Source organism: Diorhabda carinulata, chromosome 4 (genome assembly GCF_026250575.1).
Source record: "Diorhabda carinulata isolate Delta chromosome 4, icDioCari1.1, whole genome shotgun sequence".
Taxonomy (NCBI): domain Eukaryota; kingdom Metazoa; phylum Arthropoda; class Insecta; order Coleoptera; family Chrysomelidae; genus Diorhabda; species Diorhabda carinulata.
The window spans coordinates 22,484,698-22,506,615 of record NC_079463.1 but is presented as its reverse complement, the minus strand read 5'-3'; the positions used below and the strand labels follow the sequence as shown (position 1 = coordinate 22,506,615).

Below are 21,918 nucleotides of genomic sequence, written 5' to 3'. Positions count from 1 at the left end.
TACTATGTCCTTACAATGACTTTGATGATGAAAACAATGTTTGTAGTGATACCTCTGATTTCTGCAGATATTTTCCACATAAACGGTCAAGCAAATACCTCATCCATTACATTTAGAATCCTCGATGTTTTCCTGGATCACTAAGAACCGAATTCAGATAAACGAATTTAGTTTCAACGATTTTCATTATCTATTGACATGGTTGTTTTTAAATATCTTAAGATAGTACAAAAATATTTAAAATACTGGTGTTCAATAAAATTTGAAATCAGTTTGGTCTCGCTGTAGTTTTAGAATAACATAATACAGCTTTTAACAAAATAAGTTTCACATTATTATATATATTTCAAAATTTTGAGATTTCATTCAAATTTTTCTACAAAAAACCAGAAAAAATTAATCTCCTAAGCTTACGTAAAGTATTAATTACAAATCGAAATACCCCAAAAATTTTGATTATATTTTGAAATTTAATAGCCTATAATTCCTTTAAATAAAACCATTTTCTTTCGTATGTATCGAAAAATAATATTTAAGACTGATTAGAAAAAATATTGAATCAAAACTTACCCCTGTGTTATGAACATTATTAAAACTACAACAGATCAACTAATAAATAAATTTATAAATAAAAATAACAGTTGCAATTTATATCGTTTAACTGGAACGTTGTCACCAGTAACTGGTGAGTGGTTGATGTAATGAAGAAAGCCCCCCATGAACGAACAAAACCACCCTTCCACTGGATCTTTTGAGTAAACATCAGGGACAGGGGGTAGCTACCCTTCGATGTTCGTAATACACGCTCATGAAAAGTAAAGAGTCGAAGGTACAAATTCATCATACTCTGAAAATTCGGATGGATTTCTAATCAGTTTATCGCGTATTATTCGAAACGTCGCAATATTTGGAAATTTCCACTCGTATAATGTGAAAAAATTAGGACACACTATGGCAAATTGGGAATATTTAAGTTTCCTTTTAGGTAAACGTACGGTGCAGACGAACCACCCTCGATGTTACTACACTGCTGCTACTTTTAATGTTGATATTAGTCTAACTAGACAAATAAATATAAAATGGTTTTTGAGTTAAGTATCACTTAATGGGTGGTCTACCACAATCTTACCACTTCTTGTTTTATGTGTATTGGCTATACAAAGAAATATTTTTTGCTTGAAATGAAAAATTAGCGAAAAGGCTTTAGATCGACATATATAAAAAAGATGTATATACAGTAGCATAAAGAAAAGATGAATTATCAGAGTGAATACGAAAAATTGGCTACTAGCGGTAAGATTGGGGAAATTAAATGAAAAGCGATGAAACAGGGCTATAGAGAAATTATGTACGTAATTCGTATCATAAATAAATAATCGTTTTCACCCTATATATACATATATAATACGTATATTATGTAGAAATATTAAGACTCGTTCACCTTGAACACCAATTACTTTTAAGAAATCGATATGTTGTGACATGATTTTTAAATTTCTATTACACAATGTCAGTGAATCGAGCCCAACAAAACAGCACCATCCCACTAATGCAGTCTGTCCCCCTTAAAATTATCCATGTACACTTAGTCGCGATATCTCTCTCGTACATAGTACGATTTTCCTAAAGTAGATCGAGATGGAACTATAGCACACGTGGGGTAAAACGTCGAAAATTCTTCGCGAGTAAAATGTGTTTACTTTTCTGTCCTATGTACACATCCTTTGTCCGGACTCACCGATATCGTATTTACTAGACATCTGCTCTCTCTCTGTACGTACGTACATATGAACGTATGTGAGTAAGAGCCAAGTGGATCAAAAATTGAAGCTGGCATCGCGTACTATCTATCTACTTACTAACCGTCTAATACCAGTAATCTATGCATTAGAATCTACATATACACAGTGTCGAGTAAATAAAAGTTGATACTTCCTTTTTACATTACGCATTATGAACGATGCTTCAACCGATACAAGAAGCGTCTAAAAAGTTTCCGATCTAAAAATAAACGAGACATTTTGTTTCTATAATTATTTTCATTTTCCAACTTTTTTAACCTGACCTAGGAAATGTTATAAGAATGCGCCCTTTGTCTTACTTATTGTGAGAAAGTGCTGATCTCTTCAGGTCGGAAACTTTCCGGACAACCCTTATACCTGCTTTTCTGGACGTGGATGGTGTTTGGAATTTCTATCGTGAAATATGTATTGAATTAACCATAGTACCAAAGATTCTTACGAAAATTCACGGTTACGGATGAGAAACAGTCTTGATCTCAAAAATAGAGTACGTCTAGAACGGATTTTTTCTTTTTTATTACAATGCGACGTACCAAAAGTCGTTCACGAATCCTCATCCACCTCGCTGAATAAATTTAGTATCATGCGATTTATGTTGTACTCAAAAAATAAAAATTTGCCGAAAAGGAAAATTTTTGACAAACATTTCTGATATTGAAACTACACTACTTCCAGAACTTGAAGTAGATTCGACGTTAGGGTAGTAGTTCAAAAGGTATTAAATGTTTTTACTCTGTTTTTAAAAAAAATATTTTTTATTTATCATTATTTGATGTAGTGACCCCGTATTTCGTTCAATTTATAAATATAAATTTTCCTCGTATAAATATTAAATTTTTTTAATTTCTGATTTCTTAGACTTTTTGATATATTAATGCATCTAAATGTTCTTGATTTTAGGTCTCTTCTGTTTCAAAATTAGTTTTTTTTTTGATAATTTGTTAAAAGAATTGACGTTTCGACTAATTTTAAGTTTTTATCAAAATATTAATACTGACAATTTGCGTATTTATATTAATCAATAGATCACTTGATGTTAAATTTAAAAAAATAATCCCCTTTAAACAGAGAACAAAATATTTTCTTTTTCTGTAAACGTCGAAAAAAAAATTCGATAATTAGATTTAATAATTTTGTGGAAATCGACAACATCTGGGAAAATTAAACTGTTCAAATTTACTTAATATATTTCGGTTAATATCGGCTCAAAACTAAAAGTCAACAATGTATTAAGCAATGTGTACAGAGTTTTTAAAAAATCTCGGCCTGCAGTGATGAAAGAGCAGTAAAATTCATAATATAAACTTTGCTCGATCAACAAACCAGAGGGCTTTAGGCGAATTTTTAATAACGGTTGCATTTAAAAACGGATTTGTGATGTGATTATTTCAATATTTACTGATGCCAAATCAGGGTATTAAATATTTTTCACAAATAAGATTCTTCTTATTCTTTTTTTTTTTCGTTTGTAAATTATTTTTGTCGTTGTTCTTTTACGATTTCCGACAAGTCGAAGTAGGTCAAGTATGTATATTTATTTATGTACATCGAAAAATTTATAATTTTAAAATCTCGAACAAGTTACGTACAATATTAATTATAAATTAGTAATTCGTTTCATTTACAAACGACAAAAGATTTCGTTAATCTTCTCACTTAATATAGAGTAAATCCTATCTCTTTGTAAATGTTGTGTCTGTATCTGAGTGTTAATGTTTGATCGCCAGATTAAAACTAGTTTGCCATATTTGAGTTCGAGTTGGCAAACATGCGGTCTCACACACACTCACATACAGGTAATAAGCGATATATTCATTTATTTATTTATTTATTGTATGTAGTCAATAAACATTTCGCATTATAATATTGAGAGATGCCTCGGAATAATGAAATCGTTAATCTAACTAGTTACCGATTTTTGTTTTGACTAAATATTTGCGCGGTTAAATATTTACTTTTTTAGTTGAAACTACTTGCCGCAACTAATACTACTAATGAGATTATTCGGTAGATTATATATACTGCCCCACAAAAATTTTGAATTTTGTACTTGTTTAGAAAATCACATTGTTTATAATAATTACGAATGTACTGTATCCAGAGCACTAAAAAATACCGCGACTGATTGCGTTTTTATGACGACTTCCTGGTGGATGATACGACAAATGCAAAATTGTTGGAAGAATAAACTATAGTGTGTGTTGGTTGTGACTTGGAGAGATGTGCTACTATTAGATAAGTAACAGTCGTTGACGTGTCGGAATTTGGTAATATACATCCCCTAAACTCAGACCAGTATTAAACTACCGCTAGAAAGTGGATATTGTATCTAGCTAGGTCCACAATAAGTATCTAACTCTAACACTTGTGGGACGATATGGGTAGTAAGTCACGCCAAATACCTCATATTTTTAATAAATTGAAATAGTTTGAAAATGACTTTTCTGGTCAATTGGCATCAGTTTAAGAAGAATTTATAATTATGTTACTTGACAATGTTAGACTTAAATGACTGACATCCCAGGATCTTTTGTCGATTTTATTAAAAATGTTTTATGTCCTTGCAAAGAGATTTAAATCTTCCACCGTATCTCGATTGATTCAACTCGATGAACAGATAAAACGCAGCTTTGCACTCAAATTATTCTACGTAGGTCTTGTACGTCTTTTCCATTAGTTTTTTTTTATTCAAATTTGAAATTTTTTCAACTGTGCATTTATATATAACTACAAACTATTGGTTAGTTTTTATTTTTTAAAAGTTCTTCTTTCGCTACTTTCTGATAAATTGTGTATATATTAGTTTTATTGAATTTTTTTTATACAACTTATCTCGAAATATTATAAACATTTCGTAGATAGTCGCCGTGGTATAATAAATCCCCAAAATATGACAATACGCTGTTCATCGACAAAAGAACGTCTTCTTTTTAAACCACCACATTCATTGATCTATGTGTGTGTGTGTGTGTGTGTGCGAGATGTCACACGCATATTTTGCTCATTTTCCCCACAATTATTATTTTTGTTATTCGACAGTGTATCAAAACGACCGTGGCACTGACAGAGTGCACTAGATTAAGACTAGTGCCATTGTTAGAAGTGTCAGGGTGGGCACTCCATCAAAGTAACCAAACTATTCGGAAGACACGTACTCTAACTACAAACGTCATTCATGCTTAAGACCTTTATTGAAGAGTTGTAACTAAATTTTTTTATTATTATGGAAATAACTTTAAGAAATAACCGTACGAATATTTTTCGTATTAACCAAATTTCCGAATTATTAAAATTATATTATACTTTTAAAATGAGAAACGTTCGCAATTAAAAGAAAATTTATATTTTGTAGATAATTAGTTAATTACCTTGTTGTGGAGGCGGCGGTAAACATAATGAATATCTCCCCTCTACATATAGAGGTTTCCGTTCTATACGCCATTGGCTAATGTTTGTATCAAGTAAACACTTTGGTCTGGAGAAGAGATGCTGTAATTTATTGGGTACACGGTATACCTGGTCTTATCGTTGCACATATAGATAACACACAAGCCGCCATCTTTGGTAAACAATAAGACTGGTTTATGGTCACGGATGATGGAATGTGTGCGTTTAGGTATATATAAGTATGTGTATCTCTCTCTTTCGTTCTCTTATCTTATTGCCTACCTTGAGAAAATTTCCGGGAACTCATTATGGCCATCATGATGGCCGTGTAAGGGGAAAATGAGTACAAAGTTTTATTTAGCCGACAGTTCGTGATGTACAAGTCGTTAACGACATAGGCAAATAACAAGAATACGTTTTATTACGTTATTTGTAGTTGTTATAAAAGAAATATAATTTTATGAGTTGTATTCATATCATCATCAACATATAGTCTTGAAAAGAAATATATATAAACATATTTAATTTTTATAATACCCCTAATTAGCTCCATCCATCACATCGATTTTTCGTATTTATTATATAAATTATCTTTCGTTATTATTAATATAATGATATTTTTGTTTCAGATGGCGGAGAGATTACAACAAGGTAAGATTGATTTTCACTTACATCGACATAAAAGCTTGTGATGGTTTTTTGGCCGAAATGTCGTTATAAATCCTTAATACGAATCATCAGAATTATAAAATTTACAAAATTCTTCTTCGAATATCTCCAAATAAAAAAATGATTAATTTCCAAAATAAAAAATCGAAACATCTCGAAACTTTATCTTTACTTAAATATTAATCATAGAAAATGATTAATTGTATAAATAGTTGGCGCGATGAAAATATAGAACCGTTCGGCGTAAGTCTTTCAACCAGACAATAAACACTAATAAAGAGCTAAAGAGCATAGTGACGAACAGAGCGAAGTGAGGGGCTCAAAAGCAGCGGCACACGCGTCCCCTCAAGCGCGCCGCTCGCCCACATAGCCACGTCAATCAAAGTTGGCTTTAATTTAATATATGAGTTTCGGGATACTCGGGGGGTATAGAGAAGGGTGGCGGCGGGTGTTAGCGTCCTTTTAATAATTCAAAAACCGCACATGGACCTCCAAAGGAACTTGTAGGAAATTATTTTTTCTATCTAGATTTATTAATCAAGTTTAGAGGTGTTTTTGCTTAAACGATCGGTCCCTATATATATATATATATATATATATATATATATATATATATATATATATATATATATATATATATATATATATGTATTGATTATATTTTGATTTTGATCATCCAAATGTTGGTACTTTTGTAAATAATGTCTAATTTTACTGGAACTTTCGAATTTTATTAATAATTTTTTATCTATTTGTAATGGCTTTTGGAATTCGATTAAACTCGGTTGACATTCTATTGATATTTTGAAAGATTAGGCGTAAATTCACTTTGCCAAAAAATTTCTTGTTGAATAGAGAAAATAAAATATCGGAAAACGATTTGAAACTGTAGGAATCGATAACAAAATTTCCACGCAGAAGCTTAAAGTTTCCAAGAGGATTATCTTTGAAACAATATAAAATTTTCTTAACGTCACGACTATATAATAGAAACTTTTTACAAAAATAAACATTTCAAAAATTGAGATGTGTACAGAGTGATTCATTAAGAATGTCCAATTTCTGAACTGTAGATTCTAGACCTCAAAATATGATGATTCTGCTCAACATGCCTTATGCAAATATTGCTAGTTTCCGAGATACGGGGTGTTCAAAGTTTAAATTTAAATTTTGATTTACGCAATAATTTTTCATGTTTTCACAATTTCTCTTTGAAAATTGGCAATTTTACGTTTTTTGGCATGAGGAATCATAATTTGCACTCTAATTTAACATTGCTAATAAAGGGCGCTAGTTACACTTGTATGGGTTAATTAAATAAAAGTAAACTTTTTTTGGGCTAAACTTACAATTAAAATAATAAAAAAAATATTAAAAAGCGTAAAATTCTACAAAAAAGTTACTCTTCTTTGATTCGTGTAACTCAATCGGTTATCGAGTTATTTGCTTCTGAAAAGTTCAATAAATTTGAATTTTTTCATAAAAAAAATTTATTATTCATTAAATATGTAACAATAACAAATTTGTAAACAAAAATAAAAAACTTCAAAGCAAATGCTCAAAATGCACTATTTACTTCAAAACACTTTATGATCCGCTTTCGTAAAGATCTCTTAATACCAAATAATCCTTGTCTATTATTTTTAATCACATCCGCGGCTTCTTCTAATATTTTCCGTCGCAGTTATGGAAGAGAAGTAATTTTTTCTTTGTAAACTAATGCCTTCATTTGCGACCAAATTGAAAAATCCAAAGGATTTAAATCGGGGCCTCTTGGTGGCCAAGCAAACTCACTTCCACGACCCATCCATCGATGCGGAAACTGTTCGTTTAAGTATTGACGAACTTGTAAAGAATAATGTGGTGGTGTTCCGTCGTGCAAAAACCACATATTTTGTCTTAAAGCGAGAGGTATATCCTCTAGTAATTCATGTAAATGTTCTTGAAGAAAATCTAAATAAAGAGATCCATTTAAATTGGTTGGCAGTTCAAAAGGACCTATTAAATACCCACATATTACACCACACCAAATGTTAACCTTAAACTCGTGCTGAAAATGTGTTTCCCTTATAGCATGTGGATTTTCAAAATCCCACAAATGATTATTTTTATAATTAAATATTCCTCGTATGGTAAATGTTGCGTCATCAGTAAAAAGAATTGTATCCAGAAAATCTGGGTTTAACATTTTGTTTATCTTGCAAAAAATGGGCAAATTGTAGACGCTTAGGTAAATCTTGAGGTAATAAATTCTGAACAGGAGTGTGATGATATGGATGCAATTTTTTCCTCTTCAGTATTCTAAAAATAGACGATTGGCTTATACATGTTTGCAGACTTAATCGGCGAGTACTGATATCTGGATTCTCCGTAACACAAATTAAAATTTCATCTTCTTCATCGGCAGTGATTTTTTTTGTAGCACCGTGCTCAGTTTTAGAGCGTAAAGACCCCGTTTCAGCTAAGCGGTTGTAAAGATTTCGGTACAGTTTGTAATTGGGTTGCCTTCGGTTTGGGTATAATTGTGAATATCTTCGAGCCGCAGCTGGACCACTATAATTTGACTGAGCAAACATAAAAATCATATCGCGCATCTCATTATTGGAAAAATCGTTATACCTTACCGTTATAGGCATTATTTGATAAATAACTATTACACTTGTTAATGATTATTATTATCCAATTTTTGCTTCTACGCAAACTGTCTAATAGCGATACAAGCCTACTTGAAAAGAAATCGAAAAATTAAACCAAGGTTTAGTTCACGAATGTGATTTTGATATTAAGAGATCTTCACGAAAGCGGATCATTTTCAATTTAAGGAATAATAAACTTTTTTTATGAAAAAATTAAAATTTATTGAACTTTTTAGAAGCAAATAACTCGATAACGGATTGAGTTACACGAATCAAAGAATAGTAACTTTTTTTGTAGAATTTAATGCTTTTTAATATTTTTTTATAATTTTAGTTGTGAGCTTAGCTCAAAAAAGTTTACTTTGAACATCCCGTATCTCGGAAACTAGCAATATTTGCATAAGGTATGTTGAGGAGAATCATCATATTTTGAGAATCTAGAATCTACTGTTCAGAGATTGGACATTCTTAATGAATCACTCTGTATAATATAAATCGGTAAAATCAGCACTGGAAAAACATGCAATTATTATTAATTATAGAATGTTTTAAATAATGGAAGAACGTTTATATTAATAAATCGACCGAATAAAATTTACCGCCTCGAGGCGCAATTTTGGTAACAGTTTCGAAAAATAAAATACATCGTCTAAGAGGCATTCAGCATCGCCGTCTGTTAGTGGATAAGCTCCTGGTGCAGTCGGTGGGACACGCGCTTATGTTTTCGGTATCCACGTGCCGGGAAATAGAGCCCCTTTGTACGGACGTGATTTCAACGTTGTTAAATCAAATCCCTTAGTAATGTTCTTAATTGAAATCGTATTCTCTCACATTCGCGAGAACAAGGGATTTTTAAGGCATGTGTAACACTGTTTAAGAATACGTTTTTGGGATTATTTATTTATCTATAACACAGTATAAAATGTAAGGATACATATACAGAGGATTTGTTAGAAAATTTAAGCTTACAAACCAAACAACTTTTAAATAAGTAGATTCAATATTATTTTTATAGCTTATATCTACAATTTTCTTTTTTATTTTCGAAATTATAGATATTCAAATGACGAGAGAGAGATATTTCGATTTTCTTTTGGTATATTAAAATGTCAAATAATATTTTCTATGAAAATTCACTTCATACTTTTGATTTTGTTGTAAAAATTTTATTTTCAATAGTAAAATGATCCATCATAACATTCCAACTAAGTCCTTAGAGATATTTTCACGGTTTTCACACAAACCAATAAACAAATTCTCTAGTGAATATCGAACTCATTAAAATAAATTAAATATAGGCACGTTTCTACTAATCTCAATGACCAACAAAAACTTTTCAATTATCCGATCTCTTTCTCCCCATAATACCGTTTTCCTCCGACTCTGTCTACTCTCCCATAAAAATCAAAACATTGGCGCAACGTACAGAACGCAGGATGCACGCAAGAGGTCCCCGAGGATGCTGTTAGTTGTGGAGTGTTTCGGTTTTTATGTGCGTAAACGAAAAGAAGGGGATATAAGAACGACGACGAAGGGAAATGAGAAATTTCAATGGAAACTTTTTTTTTTGGCGAGATGGAAAAATGTTGAATAGATTAACTGAATTGCATTTTAAACGGTATAACGATATGTAATGTGTCTGCATTATAGATTTTTCGAATTCATTTCATTTAATTCATTCACTTGGCTATTCGATATTTCGTTTAATCCTCCATGTATATTAATGATTGTTTATATTGAAATTTTTTTTGGCCTCGAAATTTTATAGGTACGTTTTTAATGAAACGCCATATGGGTGTACGTTCGTAAAAACGTGATAATTTCTCTTTTTGTTGTGGGTGGGACGGAAATTAAACGATGTTGATTTTTACCCCGTGACGTTATCGATGTTTACACGGAATTAAGAACTAATTTCAGGCTTTTCAAAACATATGTTTACCATAAATCAATAACAAAAAAGAAATATTTTTCACGATTATACGCGACGCTTTGTATATACGAAGCGATTTGAATATTTTCAATGACAAATATTTTGTTACAACACAATCACCTATCAACAAGTTCTGGGTTTGCTATGTCTTTATCTTTCCATTAGGTCTTTTTTTTTTCAAAATTCTGAAAATACAATGATCGAAGGGAACCAGATCAGGTGAATAGGAAGGCATAAATGTTTGATACAGACATTTTTCAATGGAGATATGACCTTTTTGTTCAAAATTCTTCTTCTTTCCTCATTTTAAGTAACATCGAAAACAATTTACCTTATATCAATATTAGAACTAATCTACCTGTCGGATTTATGTAACATTTTGACAAATGACAGAAAGAAAACGGTGGAAAATCTCGATATAATCACTGTCGTATATTGTCTTTTGCTGTTTATTGTACCTACTTCTAACTATAATAGAATTAAAATCTACAAAATTTTCGTGTAAAACAGAGACAGGTGAAAAGTTTAATGTAGTTTTAATAAAACTATTTGGTTTGAGGCGGAACTTATTCGATTTATGAATATTAGAATAACTTTTAAACTAGTAAATGAACTGAACACGGGCTAATTTACTAGCTTTCACTTGTTTAATTTCCATCGCTTAAAATATTTTTAATCTTTTCATCCAATATAATTCTTATTTCATTTATATTAAAAAAATAAGGGCACAAAATCATGTTTTAAAAGTTATTATGTTCGAAATAAATATAGAAATATACTCTAGTAGATCTATGTTTGATTGAACGTTATTTATATTCAATTTAACATAATAAAAATTTTTGACCTCATCTAATTCCCTTCGAACGCACAATACGCATATTATGCATTCCTGGTGGCAAAAGTTGCGAGATTCTAAAGATATATTTATATATATATGTATATACGGGGGTGGCATGCACGTTTACAAAGAGAGGGCGGCAAACTCGTAAACGGGGTGATCATCCGACGGATATAATTTGTATTGGCCAGATTTACGCCCCGGGCAGTGTAATGAACACACAATTGTCGGCTTAAGTTTGATTGCGCCCCCAGGGTTGAAGGATTTCGTTTCCTCGTATTTTGTGAGGGGGATGAAAAGAATCACTTATTCGATATTAAACGGTGGGTTTATAGTTATAAAGAGAACAATAAAAAAAAAGAAAGAAAGAAGGGCAGAGATATAACTTTCGAAATTCTTAAAGATTTATGAAAGAATCTATAGATCGTATTTGAAAATGAAATTCATAGAGAATTTTCTCGTGTGATACAAGATTTTAAAGTTTAGTTGTAGTTTTAGAAAATCTTTTTTAAAAAATTTGAAAAACAAAGTCGAAATACGTTAGTTTTTATAAAACGACTATATTTGAGTTTGTAGAAAAAATATTACGAAATTTAATCAAATTTTCTAAATCTATATGAATACGGCAAATATTATCATTTGAACAAAAAATATATTAAACTAGAGTTGAACAAAATGTTGGTTTATTCGAGATTCAATATTTCATTGCGCGCCGTTCTATATCTCGTTCCTCTCTTTTTCTCTTCTTTCTAACTGTAAACAAACTGCCGATATTAGAATATTCCAATCTCGGTGCTACCAGATTTCATCCCCTGTCTGGATCTTATGATGTCACTGTCGAACTCCCTTTCCAATTCAACCTTTTCCACTATATGTTTCCTTGGAAGATGTAAAAAATATCATCGACTCGTATACTTGTATAAATTCATTCAAAACCTAATCAATATTAAAATTTATTTAACTCATGACTGTTTGCAATAAAAATGACGTGATAACATTTGAGAGATTTTGTAAAAAAAAAATAAACACCATATTGTTAAAGAAATAATGGAATAAGGGTAATTCAAATATCTCGCTCACACCTGTCATGCATGTTTAACTGACCACCGTGGAACGATTGCATGACTTTCGTAGCGGGTATCAAACATTTAACCCCCAGTAAATTACGTGAACAATACTTAATAATTAATTGCGTAATTTGACCAAAAGGTAGTCACATTTTGGGTCGAAAGCAGGAAAAAAATCTTTTCTATTTCGATTTACCACTTTTCCTTTTCAAAATTTTGTTTATTTCATATCTCAAGAATTTCTTGATAAAACAACAATCGAAAATATTCTATTGATATTGTTTGAGCTCTATAATATGTTGAAATTGTACGTCGTTGAAGGATTTTCCTATAAACTACACCAAAACATTGATCCAACTTTCGAGTTCCAATTCTATCTTCATTTTTTTCTGTATCTTCAAGTTATAATGATTGAAGCAGTCACTAAATAAGACAGATCAATGTTTCCAGGAGATGTAAATATATTAAAATATCATCCCCTTATCAATAACACCTAAAACATTGTTTTTCTCTTTGTGAGTTTGATCAATCCATTCAGATCGAATGTGTTATAGCATAATCGATTGATGATTCCTATACTATAACCACACGCCTTTCAATTTTTCTTTATAATGAATGTTATTTCAATATTCCACCCCAACTTTTTCAAATGAATAAAATTGACATTGAGAAGATTAAAAATGTGTATTCGAGTTCATCTGAAAACCGAACGACATAATATTGAAAGTACTTTTGCTACGTACTACGCACACGTATTATTTATAGGAGAGGATCTTAACACAAATAATGCTTGATCATCTGTCGTCGATAAAAACATAGCGTGCTCTGACGCGAATAACAAGTGAATTTTATCAAGGGGCGATGTACATATATATATTATATATGAGAGAAAAGAAGAGAATATTCTTTTGTTCGTCGTTATTGAACGCAACGGCCCAAATAATAAACCGCTTATTTCGAGTTTTGTTCTAAAGCCTACTCGAGATCAATTCTTGTCTGCGAGTTTTGATGGGAGAAAAAATGAGACAGAGGAGCGATTTCAATTGGCTAGTTTTTGGTAACGCATCTGCGGTTAAACGGAATATTAATTTATGCATAAGCCGTGTTTGAATCATTAAATTAACTTTGAATTTTAACTGTTGTTTCTCTTTTTAGGATTTTCCTTATTTTTTGTTAACGTTTTTGCCATATTTCTTCTCTTTTAAAAAAACTAATCACATAATTTCCTTTATAAACAGTTAATTACCTTTTTCAATTCCGATACTGAACAATATTTGGTTGGTTGTTTAATAGATTACAGTTTTGTTTAAACAAATACTTCATTTTGTACCAATTTATATGTACTTTTCTACTAAAAGGTAAATAAAAATATTTGAGGTAAAAATATTTACAATTAATTATTTTAAATTTGTATACTGTGAACGAAGGATTTAGATAATGTTTATAGATTGAATAATATTTTGGAAATTTGCTTTTTCAATTATTTCCGAATTATACCGGAAGTAAAACAATTCATTTTTATTAGATTTTCATGGAAAAATAAATATTTCCCTAAATTTATTTTCGTTTTTTCATATTTATTCAAATAAGTAGAGAATTTTCCAAAATAATACATAATTTCTTCATAATATGTTATCATCATGAAGTCCTGTAAGGCTTTAATCGTAATTATTTTTTTCTGTTTTTTTCCGAATACATATCAATGAACGAATTTCTTCCATTTTCTAAAAAATTCTCGTTCTAAAATATATAAAGCATCCGATTTTTTTTCCCAATTAATTTATGGTTAATTAACAATGTTATACATTAAAATCGATTGTAAATTAATTCGATCATCACGATTAAAATGAAATTATTCCGACGAAAATGATTTTAATTCGTATTCATTTCCACCGATAGAAGTAATTTGAATAGGAACTAAAGTATTTAGTCTGTTGAAATTGCTAATGGAATGTAAAAAAGTTGTTAATTTTTTCGAAACTTAACGAACTGGAATAGATTCTGTTTCTCAATTTAAACTGATAGATGAAAATTACAATGGAAAAGTAACGAACGCTTACGTAAAAAAAAAGGAATTTTTTGAAACAGTAAAAAAATCCTCTGTCCATCCAACTAGCTTAAATCTATATATACGAGGGTTAACTTAAAATTTTTACTTCCGAACAATAAGTGGCGTTAATGAGTTGTAGCAACATTGAAATAAACTACACTATAATCGATTTTGCATGAAGAGGTGTCGGAAAGATATGTCCCAGTCAAACAACTGAATATTTAGAAGAGAAAAAATGTCTCAATGTCCGTATTTCCCCGATTTATCGCCTAATGTTTTTTTATGGTTCTCCAGTTCAGAGATAAAATAGAAATTTCTAGAATTGGTTTGAATAGATGCAAAAATGTGTAAAAGGCCGCATATTTCGAAAAATGAGTTGTATTTGCCACATAAAAGGCATGTGACTGTAGAGAAAAATTTTTCACAACTATAATAATATGGAAAATTAGTCTTTAACCATACGGTATTGAACTGTGACGAATGAAAATTTGAATTTTTCATATTTAACAAGAATCGTTTCTACAGGGAGATACGGGGTATAAAACTATTAATCGACCAATTTCCACATTTGTATGTGTAGATATCCTGGATTTTCACAAAAAACTATAAACTATAAAAATGAAATACCGCAGAAAATTGTTGAGATTGAATAGATGGAAAACTCGAGAATAAAACAAAAACCAAGTAATTTGCAAGGCAGAAACGTAACCCTAGGAAGAGGCAACAAGCATTAGCAGAAAAGTTATACATAAATGAAAATTAAATGTAAATCCAAATAAGGTAGTATATAAAATGATATATTGTATTTTATTATTATTTTTACTTGAAGGAGAAACACGATATATTTTGCCGAAACTGTACAGTAATATATAGAGATAACTATAATCTACTCTCGTTATCTACGGCGTACCTTATACCAATGACGCAACGTTCTGTATCGTAAAAACGAGAGAATGTTGAAAAACAACATAAAATATTATTTATGGTTTTATGAAATTCCACACTGTGTGCCGCATTTTATGAAAAGGCGCGAACGTTCTATTTATAGTTATATTATGGCTTTTGTGTAAATAAATTCGGTATATATATATATATATATATATATATATATATATATATATATATATATATATATATTTAAAGGACAAATCTAGCCAGGATACTGTATAAAATTTTTAAATAATCTTTAAATAAATAAGGGCGAGGTACACTATGAAAATTTTCCTTGCTTCGCTCGTTTAATTTTCCACACTAGATCTATTGGATAACAACTTATGTATTAATACGATAGATTTCATAAAAACACCTACTCCTTCCGAGATTAATTTTCGTAGTCTTTGTGATATACGAGGATGGTCCCATAAGTACTTGGCCCTACAAAGAAAACACAAATGACACGAATCTGGGAAAACTTTAGTCTATTTAATGAAAATTATTTCATTCGCATCCCAAAAAACCTTTCTTTGCCTTCTTTAGAGTAGATTCTACCTTTTCAGTCCATTGTTTTGATTCTTCTTTTGTTTCGGGTGTGAAGTGATGGACCAAAGTTTCATCCATATTTATGAAACATTGCCAAACACTCGATGGAAACATTTTTACGACGTTGTTTTTGTTCCATTGTGACTAAAGTGGCACCCATCTTGCGCACGGATTTCTCACGTCAAAATTTTCAGTTAATACGCGATATATCGCTATTTTTGAAATCCCATTTTCAGCGGACGACCATCCAGTGGATTTTCTTCAACAATTCTTGATTTTTAACCTTATTTGGTCGAACATTGCGATGCTGGTTACCGCAGGTCGTACGGTCTCGTCTAAACTCTACTACCCCATATTTTACTTTTGATAGAAAAGTACTAGTCTCATCCCGAGTATAATCTAGTTCAAATTTTATATTAGTTAGTCTAAGTACTTCCGGGACCATCCTCGTAAACCAATTTAGAGTCGGTATTTTTCGTTTATTTAATATATTTAAGATTTTAATTCCAATTAATAAGAATCATTAAAAATATTAGTTTTTTTTGTTATAATTAAAGTACCACGTCATTCATGAAATGTATTCTATATTTCCTCTGTATAATTTTGATTCATCAAAAACTTTGTTCTGTTCTCTTATTTTACACCAGTTGATTATCAAAATATGTTACTGCAGCCGTAATAATTGCAACTGTCAAATGAAAAAATAAAATTAGCAGCGCCATCTCACGTAACAAACTGAATTACAATCACAATGAAATGCAAACAGACTGGCGAAATCGACAATTGATAATAACGTTATCATGGCTGACTTGTTTTCGGGATAAGAACGACGAGAAGTAGGTGAGAGAATTCTAGGAAATCTGCAACATTGTAAACATTTACTATCGTCGTAACAATTCACATATTTGCCTTTGCGATTGGTTTTAGAACCATATTTCCGTATACCGTCAACTTTCTTGGAAGTATATGTAGGTATGTGTCTTGTTTTCCTTTCCTCTGGTTAGTTTTTTTTAGTCGAAAAGTTTTAAGGAACCGCGTCACGTTTATATTTATTTTCACTTCGGAAATACCTATTCGATAAAAATTTGTTTCGCGAAATAATTTTTTATTGAGATTGATGGATTTAGATATAAATTTGGAGAGAATGAAAACTTAAATATTTATTTTTATAAAGTTGTAATGATATTCCGATCCTGCTATTCCTGCGTTATCTCAACAACAACTCAATTTACCGCCTGGATAAAAGCCTCCGCATTAGGACTCATTTATTGCCATATGTTGAAATCACACACACACATATACATATATACAGCAACACACAACACCCACCGACAGACCATGACCAGAAAATACGACGACAGATTGAATCTTTATCTTGTAAAGGGTGGATTTGCACCCCTACTTTATCCCCGACACAACTATTACCGCTATTGTTACGTTATTAGTCAAATTAATGCCATTTAAAATAAAACGCCGGATAAGGATAAACGAAAAATTGGCAGGATCATTTAAAAGGGATACGACGTTTGTTTTGTATATAAATCTATTACGATGAGGAATCTGCATAATTAATTATTTAAAGTTCAAGTTTAGTTTTGTAAACGATTTATAAATGCTTAAAAATATTATTTCCAAAATATATATTTGTTTCTTGTCAATTTCATTTTGTTTTTTGTTCACCTAGTGCTTCGATAAATATTACCAGATGAAGCTACCCATATATTCAATATGGTGTCCAATGAATTTCGTTCGTAATAAAATCAATAGAGAGAAGTATGTGGGAACTATTATTATTAAACGGAAAATGCAGTAGATGCCTTAACACACGCTTAATTATCAGTAAATATATAAACATCCATTCATCACAATAATAATAATAATAATATATAACACTAACAATCGTAATTCGAATTCAATCACTGCATGTCAAATGTTTACTCAAATCATTGACTTAGGTCATGGAAGAGATGCTTTCGTCTAATCTACAATTAATAGTAATAATAATTGATGATACATAACCGACGATATAATTAATAATTATTAATGTTTACTTACTAAAATTTCAGATATAATATTATATTATTGCCAATTATAAATAAAAAATAATAATACGTGTAGCTAATCCCAAAAGCAAATAGAACCAAATCGTTTTTTCAAAATTACATATTTACTTTCAAATATTTATCTTATTAATGTTTATATTTATTTGTTTCTTTTTGTCTTCTGATTTCCTCAATTTATATTTATTAGATTTACTTGATTTATCACAAAAAAATATATCGGGACCGATCAAAATATTCGTCGAAAATTTAATTATATTTTAATAATCACCAAATTCTGATCTTTTTGAGAATTTTATCCATAATTTTCGAACAAACTATTTTTAATTTGTATTAATAAAAAGGAAAACGCGTCGATTCACATAGAATTAATCATTTTCATAATATCTATTAAATATATTTCCTGTAGAACGAATTTAACCTAAAAATCGACATAACAGATAAAAAACTTTTCGATTCGTCCTCGTATCTATGATTAGTATTCAAAATGGGATTTCACACGATTATCCGGCCATTTTGTTAAATGAAATTTGAGATAGATAGTAGGCGCACCAACCAACGCAACGTAGGTTAGTAAGTACCGATCTTTTCTCGGCTTAGCGGCCGCAAAGTATGCCGCCTCAACCGGAAAACGGTTCCAAGGCCGACTGGATTATATTCAGATACACATTATATTATACCGACGGGTTTGTTATTTTGTTCTAGCAACGGCGGCGATTGGTGACGGTATTGACGAAAAGTCGGAAGACATGCGCTCTAACAACTCCGATAAAACCGCTTTGTTGGTATATACGAGCTAAACGGAATCGAAACTTCTAGTGTACAGAATCTAATAGATATTTACGAAATCTGAAAAGTTAAGCATAAAATCTGCAAATATTTCTAAATTCTAAAATATCCAATCGAAAATCCTCAACTCAAACAACTCTATTCATAATTGCTTTAATAAAAAAAATCCAATACGCTCCGAATAAACAGCTAATTTAGCAGGTTTTTCAAGTAATTGTTGGAACTCTGTCAAGTTCGTATTCGAGAATATATACCATGGAGCCTTACCCAGCGATCTGAGTACTTTAGTTTCAAAACGCTGTATCTTTAAGAAATTCGTTTTGTATACAAACAATTTGTTCTAAAGAGATAATTGGGGTGAACCGTCCATCGTCCAGTACATTTTCCTGCAAGTCAGGTTAAATTTACTCCAGATTAGGCGCTTGTCTAGTCTAGATAGATACTGAGTTTTTTATTGTAAAAATAGGACCAGTATCTCTCTTAAGAGTGGAAGTCACAGGTATTCGTTCTGATGCACCAGGATCTCTGCAGATATCTGAAGGAAGTGTCAGCGAAAAACATTTTTAAAAGTGAGTGTTTATCAATTTCCACTGAATTCCTAGTTCTTTCACATTCTGTTCTACGTCGTCGTGTAACCTTATGCGTGGTCGTCTTGGTAATCTGCGGCTTTCGTTTACGTGACTGTTCTGTAAAACTTTGTTGACGAAAAAAGAGATTGAATCACATCTACCGTTAAAAAAATTGAATTTTTCAACATGTTTTCCAAATAACTATTTAATTTTCGCAAACCATTACGTGAAATTCGCAATTACACTGTTTCTGAAGGTAAAAGGACTTCTGCTTTCGTTTTTCAGTCTTGAATTGGTCTCTCTTAGGTCTTCCATCACCTCTGCATACTACATTTTCTTTGGTCTTTCTTTTTTTCTTGTTCCTCCTTGTTCTATGTCCATCAATTTTTTTGTTGCTTTAAATTCAGACATGTGACTCTATTCTTTTGGATCTTTGTTTAGTCCTGCTTCTCCAAATGACTTTCATATTTCGTTATTTGTTCTTCTTAGCCATAATTCTCCCTCTTTTTTACCCCCTAGTATCCACCTAATTTCTTCTAATTCTATTAAGAATCCATATTTATCAACAGAACAACAGAAAATTGAACACACTGATTTCACTACCACTACACAGTGCGTTCAGTACGAATATCACCAACGGTTCCAGAAATTCCGATTTAGAAATTAAACGCATAAAATGGCTGATTATTAAATAATAATTTAAACCACTTAATTATCGATAGATAACAATGATTTGTAAAAGAAATAATTTATACAGAACGTATCAACGTCAGAAACTGTTGATTATGATTGTTAGGAAAATCTCGATGTATCTCGGTCCCTCCATTTCAGTTTCAGAATTTCTCTACTTTGTTTGTTTGTGAGGTATAAAAGAAGAAAATTTACTGTGTTCCTTGAAGAAATCTCTCAAAATATATTAAAAAAATACTATAACGAGTAAATATTCTCTTGCGGTCACATAGATTCTATATCTGTAGACGCGATAATAACGTTCAGCAGTTACACAAACGAAACAAATTATTATCTAAAAGTATAAAGATCATTAGTTGGGTATTTACATTCGCGTTTATTTAAATAAGGATTTTTGAAAGTCTGGTATCTGTTATTTATGATTGATTATAAAGTTAATAAAGTTATTTATTATTCAATATATGACTAGATTATGATAACGTTCGAAATCTGAAGAAGAAAAAAAATTAATATTAGGTATCTCACATATACGTATGGAAATGGAAAAACCTCGTTTGTTCATTCACATTTATTTCCCAGAAAAAATGCAATCATTGTTACTTAGATTAGATATTTAACGTAAGTAATTATCTACGATATAGATAAGAAATTTCCAAGCCGAAAGATTATTTTTAATTGTTGTATAAGTATAGAATAGATCATATAAAATTAATGTACATTTCTACCTAAATTGATTCATACTTAAATAAGAATTTTCCCTATGGAATGGGAATTTGTGATATGTGATTCTCGAATCCAACTTATACCAATTTTTTCCATATCAATTCAAATTAAACTGGCGATTAATTGATAATTGATACATCATGAAATGGAATAGAGAATGTTCTCGTTTGTACTCACCAATAAGTATTTTCTTCAATTCCTTAATCGATATCGTTTATATTTTACTTGAGGCAAATTTATCTTGGTTTATCTACTACCTAGAACGTTGTTTGCTGCTTCCTTTGTCTATTTATCGTTTGGTATTGATAATATCCAGTAAAACTGCGTCTAAATTTCAATAATATTGTAATTTGTTACCAAAACGATAATACAATCAATTTATTATCTGTAATATTGTGTCAATATTTTTATAGATCAATAACCTCCGAGAAATATGACAGTATCAATAATGAGATGCGACTTCCCTACAATAGATATTATGTATTCCCTTCATTATATCTCTTTATATTGGTAAGCTACGAACTGAAGGAAAAAATAACACATGACACAATAAAGATCTCCGAATAAAATGGAAATGACATAAAAATCACGTTTATGAACGATAGATAGTTAAATATAGATGATGTGAGACTGAGACACGTATCAATCTCCGATTGAATGCTATAAATTGTTGAAAAAGGCATATGGGGACAATTCTCTAGCGCGTACGCGTGGTTTTAAGTGTTATAAGCGCTTTAGTGAGTGCCGAAAGAGTAAATCAAAATGTAAGGCAATGTTTTTTCGACATTAACGGTATCGTAATGACTGAATGGATTCCAAAAGGTCAGACTATCAACCGGACTTACTATTTGTCAGTTTTGGTAACACTGCACGATTTTGCACCAGGACAATGCACCTGCCCATAAAGCGCTATCTGTGAAACAGTATTTGTCCAGTAAGCGTGCTCGAACACCCGCCGTACTCACCAGATTTGGCACCGTGCGACTTTTTTTTTGTTTTCGAAGATCAAATCTGCTCTGAAAGGGACCCGAATTGAGTCATGGTAGCGGCAAAGCAAAAAAGGCAGATTTTCTAAAGGCATTCACCAAATAAGACTTCGATCAATGGAAAAAACGTATGGAAAGGTGTGTGACGAGGGAAGTTATTGAAAACAGACAAGAACGTGGAAGAAATATGTGACGGACAAAATAAAGAATTTCTATCCTCAGTAATTGTTGGAAAACTACTGA

General features: G+C 30.9%; 1 long non-coding RNA gene across 1 annotated transcript in view; it reads left to right on the top strand.

Moving 5' to 3' along the window:
* LOC130892925 (uncharacterized) overlaps positions 1-5,966 on the top strand; it is a 30,554-nt gene extending 24,588 nt beyond the window's left edge. The window contains exon 3 of the long non-coding RNA XR_009059128.1: positions 5,819-5,966. This is a non-coding gene — a long non-coding RNA (uncharacterized LOC130892925). The remainder of the gene's footprint in view (positions 1-5,818) is intronic.
* The last annotated feature ends 15,952 nt before the right edge of the window (positions 5,967-21,918 follow it).